Source organism: Pan paniscus, chromosome 7 (assembly GCF_029289425.2).
Source record: "Pan paniscus chromosome 7, NHGRI_mPanPan1-v2.0_pri, whole genome shotgun sequence".
Lineage (NCBI taxonomy): Eukaryota > Metazoa > Chordata > Mammalia > Primates > Hominidae > Pan > Pan paniscus.
This window is the reverse complement of record NC_073256.2, coordinates 89,789,408-89,798,570: the sequence shown is the minus strand read 5'-3', so window position 1 is coordinate 89,798,570 and position 9,163 is coordinate 89,789,408. Positions and strand designations below refer to the sequence as shown.

The following is a 9,163-nucleotide window of genomic DNA, read 5'->3' as shown; positions in this document are numbered from 1 at the left end:
ACTTATTCTTGCCAACCACCATCATGCTGCTCAGAGAGCCAAAAGGGGCCAGTCCTTGCAGATGGCCACATGGCCTCCTACATCTTAGGGCCGGCAGTGCTGACGCAAATGCTTCTCATGCCTGGAATCTGACTTCTCTTTCTGCTCCATCACTTTTGCTGCCAGCCAGCAAAAGTCTTCTGCTCTTAAGGGATCATGTGATTAGATTGTGCCACCTGGATGATCTAGGGTAATCTTCCCTGTCTTAAGACCTATGACCTTGATTATAACTGCAAAGTCCCTTTTGCTGTGTAACATAACATATTCAGAGACTCTAGGCTTAGGATGTGGGTATCTTTGAGGGACCATTCTGTCTACTACGCATAGTGTGTCTCGTGTTTGTGCCACATAATGTCCTGGGTGCTCTGCATACAGCAATTGATTTAAACTTCACAAAAACCTTACGACTGACACTTTGAATATCATAACAATCTTACAGATAGGGACCAAGGAAAAAAGCTTAAATAACTTGCCCAAGGTCATGAAATTTTTAACTAGCACTAGTGAGCTTCAAATGCAGAGGGACAGAGGGAGACCCAGTCTCAAAAAATAAATAAATAAATAGCATACAGGCTTTTCCATCTATGTATAAAAAGGACATAAAAATTCAGCCACCCATAGTATCTGTGCCCTTAAGAATGATACATGATGGCCGGGTATGGTGGCTCACACTTGTAATCCCAGCACTTTGGGAGGCTAAGGCGAGCAGATTGCTTGAGCCCAGGAGTTTGAGACCAACCTGGGAAACATGGCAAAACTCTATCTCTAGACAAAGTTGAAAAATTAGCCAGGCATGGTGGTGCTGGCCTGTAGTGCCAGCTACTCAGGAGGCTGAGGTGGGAGGATCACCTGAGCCTGGGGAGGTCAAGGCTGCAGTAGGTCATGATCAGGCCACTGCACTCCAGCCTAGGCAACAGAATGAGACCCTGCATCAAAAATTTTTTATAAATAGAGTGGTGCATGATTTTTTAATAGTCCCAAGTTTAGAGACCAGCCTGGGCAACATAGAAAACAATTTTTTAAAAAATTAGCTGGGCATGGTGGCACATGCCTGTGGTCCTAGCTACTCAGGAGGCTGAGGTAGGAGGATTACTTGAGCCCAGGAGGTTGAGGCTGTGGTGAGCCATGATCACGTCATTGCACTCCAGCCTAGGTGACAGAGTGAAACCCCATCTCAAATAAAAAGAAAGAAAGAAAGAAGGAAAAGGAAACAAGAAAGAAAGAAAGAAAGAAAGAAAGGAGGGAGGGGGGAGGGAGGGAAGAAGGGAAGGAAGGAAGGAAGGAAGGAAGGAAGGAAGGAAGGAAGGAAGGAAGGAAGGAAAGAAAGAAAGAAAAGAAAGAAAAGAAAAAAAAAGAAAAAAGAAAATGAGGAACCTCGGTTCCAGGTGACATCACTGAGTCACTGAATCAGACCAACCCTGAAGCCTGCCCTACCACTTGCATAAGATAATAAGCCTCCTTAGTCCATTTTCTGCTACTATAACTGAGCACTACTGACTGGGTAATTTATTTAAAAAGAAGTTGGCCAAGCACGGTTGCTCATGCCTGTAATCTCAGTACTTTGGAAGGCTTAAGGTGGGAGGACTGCTTGAGCCCAGGAGTTTGAGACTAACCTGACCAATGTGGTGAGACCCCATTTCTACAAAAAATCTTGTAAATAGTTGGGCATGGTGGCAGACACCTGTGGTCCCAGCTACTCAGGAGCCTGAGATGGGAGAATCACTTGAGCCCAGAATATTGAGGCTGCAGAGAGCCCTGTTCACAGCACTGTACTCTAGCCTGGATGACAGAACAAGACCCTGTCTAAATAAATAAATAAGAAGTTTATTTAGCTAACAATTCTGGAGAGTCCAAAGTCACAATTCTGAAGTCCAAAAGCACAGCACCAGCGTCTGGTGAGGGCCTTCTTGCTGCATCATAAAATGGCGGAAGACATCTCATGGCAAGAGGGAAAGTCCATGCAAGTCAAATCAGATCTCTCTTCCTCTTATAAAGCCACCAGTCTCACCATGGGGGTCTTACCCTGACATCCTTATTTAATTCTATACTCCTCCCAAAAGGCTTACCTCCAATCAACCTATGAATTCTGAGATTAAGTTTCCAACACATGAAATTTGGCAGACACATTCAAATCATAGCATTAGTTAAATCCATTTGAGTTGGGGTTTGTGTTACTTACAACTGAACACATCCTAATACAGAAAGGAAAGGGTATTCATTCTAGGTAAGAAGAGCAATGAGAGTAAAGATAGAGAGTAATGAAATAGCATGACCCCTAGAGGAGCTGTGGATGATTCAGTATCTGAAGCACAGACAAGGAGGAAGGCACTGCAAGGAATGAGGCTGAAGTTGCAGGCAGAAGTCAGTATATGGAGCTAAACATGCTAAATCACACTGATTTTATTCTATAGGGAGTGGGAGAAGATGGGAATTTAGAAGGCAGGGCTTCAACGCAATGACTTGCTTCAATTTTTATTTTAGACAGGTCACTAAAGGATTAGAAATGGGTGAGAAGTGACTGAGATATGGGTTAGATCAGCAAAGAAATTATGAAAATCTAAAAGACATTGAGAGCAGGAATAAAAAAAGGGGACAAATATAAGAGACAGAGATTTCAGGAGGCTAAATCCACATGGCGAAGTCATGTATCAAAAGTAAGGAGTGGAGTAGAGGAGGAGTCAGGGCTCATGCCCACCATCCTAGCTTGGGTTCCTGGCAGTCTGTGGCACCACTTGCTGAAATAGGGACTACAGATGGAGTTCCATTTTTGACATGTGGAGTTTCAGGGGCCGTGGGATGTGCAAGGGTTGCTTGGCAGGTACAATAATGTCCCACATGGTGCTGTTAAACTTTTAAAATCAATTGCCAACATTTTATGATTAAATTTTCACATAAAAATCTAATTTACCCCTTCTTTTCAAAAATTAGAAGATCTGACAGCATTGGTTCAATATTCCCACATGGTAAATGTAAACTCTGCGTTGTTCTTCTATTCACCACAATCATACCCCTCCTTACTATCCAGCTATTATCCATCCTACTCTATCTGGTCCCCTTAGATCTGAATTTGCAGTCCTTCTAATGCATGCAATTGATGTGCTGGAATTAAGCATCATCCCCTGAATCAAGTTCACATCACTCACATATACCTTACTTCCTAGGTGCATTTCTAGAAGCATGTGGAGCTCCTGCCACCAGCTTACCAACACCAAAATCTCTGGTCACCATGCCACCAACAGGCCCCAGTTCCCTTCTTCTATAGTTGGGCTTGCTGCTACAACTCTGTCCCAAAAGGAGTCTCCAGTTTCCAGGTCTCATGCCTATAATATCTGAGCCTTAATCTAGTATTTTTCTCTTCCTTTGTCTATTTTTCCTCTTCCTACTTCCAATAAAAGAAAAGTAGGTCTATATTAGATGAGGAAAGGAAGAGTCAGAAACAGACCAGCCTAGACAAGGCCAACAGGCTAAACTGGGGGAAGCTAAAGGTTACAGCCCTTCTTCCAAGTATCTGTGTGCACACAGGTTTGCCTGGCACCCTAACTGAAACTGTGACGGAGGAAGTTATGTCACACTTCTACTTTCTTTTCTTAGCCCCTGTTGTCTAGCACTCCCACCAGCCCCTGTGGGCCTCCCGCATGCACACTCATGGCACGTGCTGACATACACAGTCCCCTTCTGGCAAAAACCTTCCATCCACCAAAACCTCCTTCCCTTCTCCAAAATAACCTCTTCTCTCCCCAACAATATTGCCAAGTATTTTTCTTTTTCTTTTATTTTTCCTTTCTTTTTTCTTGTTTTACACCTTCAGCTGCACTAAACATCTGTAGGAATAAATTTTACTTACACATCTGCACTAAACATGTATAGGAATAAATTTTACTCATACAGGAGTTGAACTTGAAAATTCAATAATTTGAATTAGGGAGTAAAATTGAACCCCACTGTCTTAGTATGTATGAACTGCTATAATAGGATACCATAGACTGGGCGGCCCAAGCAACAGACATTTATTTCTCCCAATTCTGGAGCTAGGAAATCCAAGATCAAGGTGCCAGCAAATTCGGTGTCTGTTGAAGGCCGACTACCTCGTTCACAGACAGCCAACTTTTCACTATGTCCTCACGTGTTGGAGAGGGAAGGGCACTCTCTGAGGTCTCTTTTATTAGGCACTAATCCCATTCATAAAGGCTCCACCCTCACGACTTCATTACCTCCCCCAAGACCCCGCCACCTAATACCATACAGTGGGGATTAGGATTGCAACACAGGAATTTTGGGGAAGCCACACAAATGAATTTGGGGGTACATTCAGTCCATGGTACCTGCTAAAAATTTCAGCATCATGACAGAGAAGTATGAATTACTAAGATAATTACTAAGAAGTATATATGGATTGGAGAACCTACCTACAGTCAAATGCATTTCTGAGCAGTCACTGGACAATTTAAGAAGCTACTCTCAGTCTTTTATGTCATGCCTAAGTTACACCAAGAGCAAAACAAATGAATTCTCAAGCACTAATCCTTGGTTATCTGCACACCAAAGCCTGGTGTGAACTTTTTGCCTGAAAGCATGTTGTTCTCATTAGCAGTTATATCCAGATCAGGCCGGCTCATGAACACTAAGGAAACAAGCTCTTCACTTCCCTTGCTTTGAATTACTGCTTCCTCTCTTGGCTCTGAGAATTATAAATGAATCCTATACAGGAGAATGTGTCTTCTGCCCATTGGCCACACTCGTGCTTATGTTTAGAAGAACCCCATCTTCTTTCCTCTATTACTAATAATATCTTATGGGTCTTAGATAATTTTTTTTTTTTTGAGACAGAGTCTCACTCTGTTGCTCAGGCTGGAGTGCAGTGGCACGATCTCAGCTCACTGCAACCTCCACCTCCTGGGTTCAAGCGATTCTCCTGCCTCAGCCTCCTGAGTAACTGGGATTACAGGTGCGTGCCACCATGCCTGGCTAATTTTTGTATTTTTGGTAAAGACAGGGCTTCACCATGTTAGTCAGGCTGGTCTCAAACTCCTGACCTTGTGATCCACCCGCCTCGGCCTCCCAAAGTACTGGGATTACAGGCATGAGCCCCCGTGCCCAGCTGAGTCTTAGATAACATTTAAAAGAGCCTTGCTAACAGGATTGGTGGTGGTAATTATGTTTTGGTGATGGTAATAGTGCTATAATTTCATTTAATTAGCAACAATATGAAAACAACGTTAAAGAAGAAATGTTAAAATAACAATAATAAAATTGAAAGCCCACCACTTTCACATACTATTTCCATTTTTCATATGGCTTCATTAAGAGTGTCCATATTAAATATATTATTTTATATTCTTATTATTGCAATATGATAATGATAAGCAAAACATCTGTACCTGGTGACGGATGGTGGAGTGGGCGGGTGGGTATGTGTTATGGGTGAGGTGGCCAGCATTCACGCCAAGTCTTTTTTTTAAATATTTTAATTCATACTTAATTTATTTTAACTTTTTTTTTAATCGAGATAGAGTCTCACTCTGTTACCCAGGCTGAAGTACAGTGGTGCTATCTCAGCTCACTGCAACCTCTGCCTCACCTGTTCAAGCAATTCTTGTGCCTCAGCCTCCTGAGTAGCCGGGATTACAGGTGCCCATTACCATGCCCACCAGATTTTTGTATTTTTAGTAGAGATGGGGTTTCACCATGTTGGCCAGGCTGGTCTCCAGCTCCTGACCTCAGGTGATCCATGTGCCTCAGCTTCCCAAAGTGCTGGCATTACAGGTGTGAACCACCATGCCCGGTCATACTTAATTTATTTAATTGCATTTATTTATTTATTTATTTATTTAAAAGATGGAGTCTTGCTCTGTTGCCCAGGCTGGAGTTCAGTGGTGCAATCACAGCTCACTGCAGTCTCAAATTCCTGGGCTCAAGCCACTCTCCTGCCTCAGCCAGCAGAGTAGCTGGGACTACAGATGCACACCACGATGCTGGGCTCCACCAAGTCTAAATTAAACTTATTAATTGATCAATACAATATTAATCTCTATTGACAGCTACAACTCATGGATATTCCATTAATTAGCAACTTAAAATTCCATCCTTCTAGATTCTAAACAGAGATTATAACATTTAACTCTTTGCTTCCCAACTCTCATGGAAGGCTGAGGTGTGAGAAACAGCACTCATGTAGAATTGCATGAATGCCCTAATTCAAGTATCTATTTCACTCCTCAGCAAGCAAGTCCCTGGGTGTGCTGCCTAACTTGGCCTTTTTTGTTTGTTTGCTTTTTTCTTTTTGCACTTTTTTCCTTTTGCCCTTATTTTTTGACTGAAATCAGCCGCATCAACCTCTTCATGTACCCCAGGTGATGTTATCAGAATTGACATGCTATTATGTCAAATCTCAAAATGAGAAGTATAAATAAAGACGTGAAAATGTGTATCACCTGAAAACTCACCAAAGAAATGTAAGCAACAGTGAGATGACTATGTTTGTTTATCGGATTAGCAGTGATTTCTTTTTAATTGATAATGAATACATTGCTAGGCAATCACGAGTGGTATGGTCTGGCTGGAGTGTCAAGCATGACAGGGATAGCAAGAGGGAGGGACCTGATCCATTCACTCATGTATTCAACAAATATTTATTAAGATCCTACTGTGTACCAGGCACAGGATAGATGGTAAGGATACAATGGTGGGCAAAAACACATACGGTTCCTGCTCTTGTGGAGATACAGTCTAGTGGGGTAGATAGCTATTAATCAATAATCACACTAATTAATCTAAGCTGGGCGTTCTGCTCCAGGGACCACTAGGTGTCCTCATATCCACTCACTCTATCTACAATAACAGAGCTCCAGGTACACAGCTACGCACAAGGCAGCTAAAATAAAGGCTACTTTTCTGAGCCTCCCTTACGGCTGAGTGTAGCCACATAACCAAGTTCATTCATTCGTTCATTCTTTTTCTTTCATTCTTTCTTTCTCCTTTTCTTTCTTTCTTTCTCCTTTTCTTCTTTCTTTCTTTCTCTCTCTCTTTCTTTCTTTTTTTCTTTCTTTTTCTCCTTCCTTCCTTCCTTCCTTCATATGGACCACATCACAAATTTGCATGTCACCCTTGCGCTGGGGCTGTAGCTAAGTTTCTCTGTATGGTTCCAATTTTAGTATATGTGCTACAGAAGCGAGCACGTGACCAAGTTCTGATCAGTAAAAGGTGAGTAAAAGTAATGAGTGCAATTCTTGGGTCATGCTCTTATAAGCAGCAGCTGTTTCCTCCCTTTTCTCTTTCTTCCTTCCACTGGCTGGAATGTGGATGTGGCAGAGCATTCTCCCAAAGCATGCTAGGGAGCCCAACAAGGCAGAAGGGCCCTGGGTTCCCAACATCGGAGCCTCCAGACAAGTCCTGGGCTGCTTAGGCCCACCCGGATTTAAAAAAATTACCTGGGCACAAAAATGACCTGGGCATGGTGGCAGATGCCTGTAATCCCAGCTACTCAGAAGGCTGAGGCAGGAAAATTGCTTGAACCTGGGAGGTGGAGGTTGCAGTGAGCCAAGATTGCACCACTGTACTCCTGCCTAGGCGACAAGAGCAAAACTCTGTCTCAAAAAAAAAAAAAAATAGAACTAAACGAAGGCCACTGTGGCTTAGAGCCTAGAGTAAGAATGTATTAAAATAATGGTGGGAGCTGATGCCAGGCTTTGAGGACTTGAAGACCATATCAGAGATGTGAGTCTTCATTCTAAGACCAGGGGGACTTGAGCCCAAGGAGTTCAAGACCAGCCTGAGCAACATAGGCAGACCCTCACCCAAAAGAAAAGTTAGCTGTGTGGTGGTGTGTACCTGTGGTCCCACACACTCAGGAGGCTGAGGTGGGAGGATTTTTTGAGCCAAGGAAGTCAAAGCTGCAGTGAGCTGTAAGCTGTGATTATGCCACTGCACTCCAGCCTGGGGAGACAGAATGAGACCCTGTCTCATTAAAAAATAAAATAAAATAAAATAAAATAAAATAAAACAAAACAGTGGGAAATGGTTAAAATATTTTAAGCAGGGTAATGATATTATCAGATTTGTGTTTCAGATACTTTGCTCTAGTTGGGATTAGGGTTAGGATTGTGGTTTGGATAATACTACAGCAGTCTAGAAAGAAATTCACAACCACCTGAGGTGGTAAGTATTATTATTAACTGTATTTTAGAGATGTGAAAACTCTGGCTCTAGGCACACAATTAGTGGCTGAGCCAGGACGCAAAGCCAGGTCAGCATTGCCATAACTTATTTACCAGTCCCCTGGCATTGCACTGGGGTAGCAGAATAGTTTTTCTCTTGTATCTTGTGCACAAGGATTATATTACTGGGCACGATGCTTTACCCAACTTTCAAAGTAGACAGCCAACTTGATCTGCTAAGATATTCTTCCTGCTGTACCCTGATTCTGGTGAAGAAATGCTCCTGAACCCTCTGCCTCCACGTCTACCCATAAGTTGTGGGGACAGAAGCACAGTGTGAGAAACAGACTCCACCACACCTTCTTGGCTGTGCAAAGAAGTCAGATGATGTTGGAGTCTGTGCTACTGTGCCAGAAAGCATATTAAGGAAGAAATAGTCCCTCTAGTGCAGAAAACGGGCTCTTCCACGAATTCAGGACCAAATCTTTTTATATAGAAAATCCATGTAGAATGAGTGGGTCAGGGCCGGGCGCTGTGGCTCACGCCTGTAATCCCAGCACTTTGGGAGGCTGAGGCGGGCAGATCACTTGAGACCAGCCTGGCCAACGTGGTGAAACCCCGTCTCAACTAAAAATACAAAAATTACCTGGGTGTGGTGGCGTGTGCCTGTAATCCCAGCTACTCAGGAGGCTGAGGCAGGATAATGGCTTGAACCCAGGAAATGGAGGTTGCAATGAGCCAAGATCATGCATCTGCACTCCAGCCTAGGCGACAGAGCGAGACTCAGTCTCAAAAAAAAAAAAAAAAAAAAAAAAAAGAATGAGAATGAGAATGGATGGGACAGGAAAAACGTTCACCTCCCCCAAAAAGCCATAAAAGATAAGTTCTAATTTAGAAAAACATTCATGTAGGAAAAAGAAGGGGGATTGCTGGAAGAGAAAGTGAAGGATTATGAAGATAAATTCATAGTT

At 42.9% G+C, this 9,163-nt stretch overlaps 1 non-coding gene across 1 annotated transcript; it reads right to left on the bottom strand.

The window, feature by feature from the left end:
- Nucleotides 1-7,106: 7,106 nt before the first annotated feature.
- LOC112440730 (U6 spliceosomal RNA) lies at nucleotides 7,107-7,214 on the bottom strand. Its single transcript, XR_003028749.4, has one exon. It is a non-coding gene; the product is annotated as a U6 spliceosomal RNA (small nuclear RNA).
- Nucleotides 7,215-9,163: the final 1,949 nt, after the last annotated feature.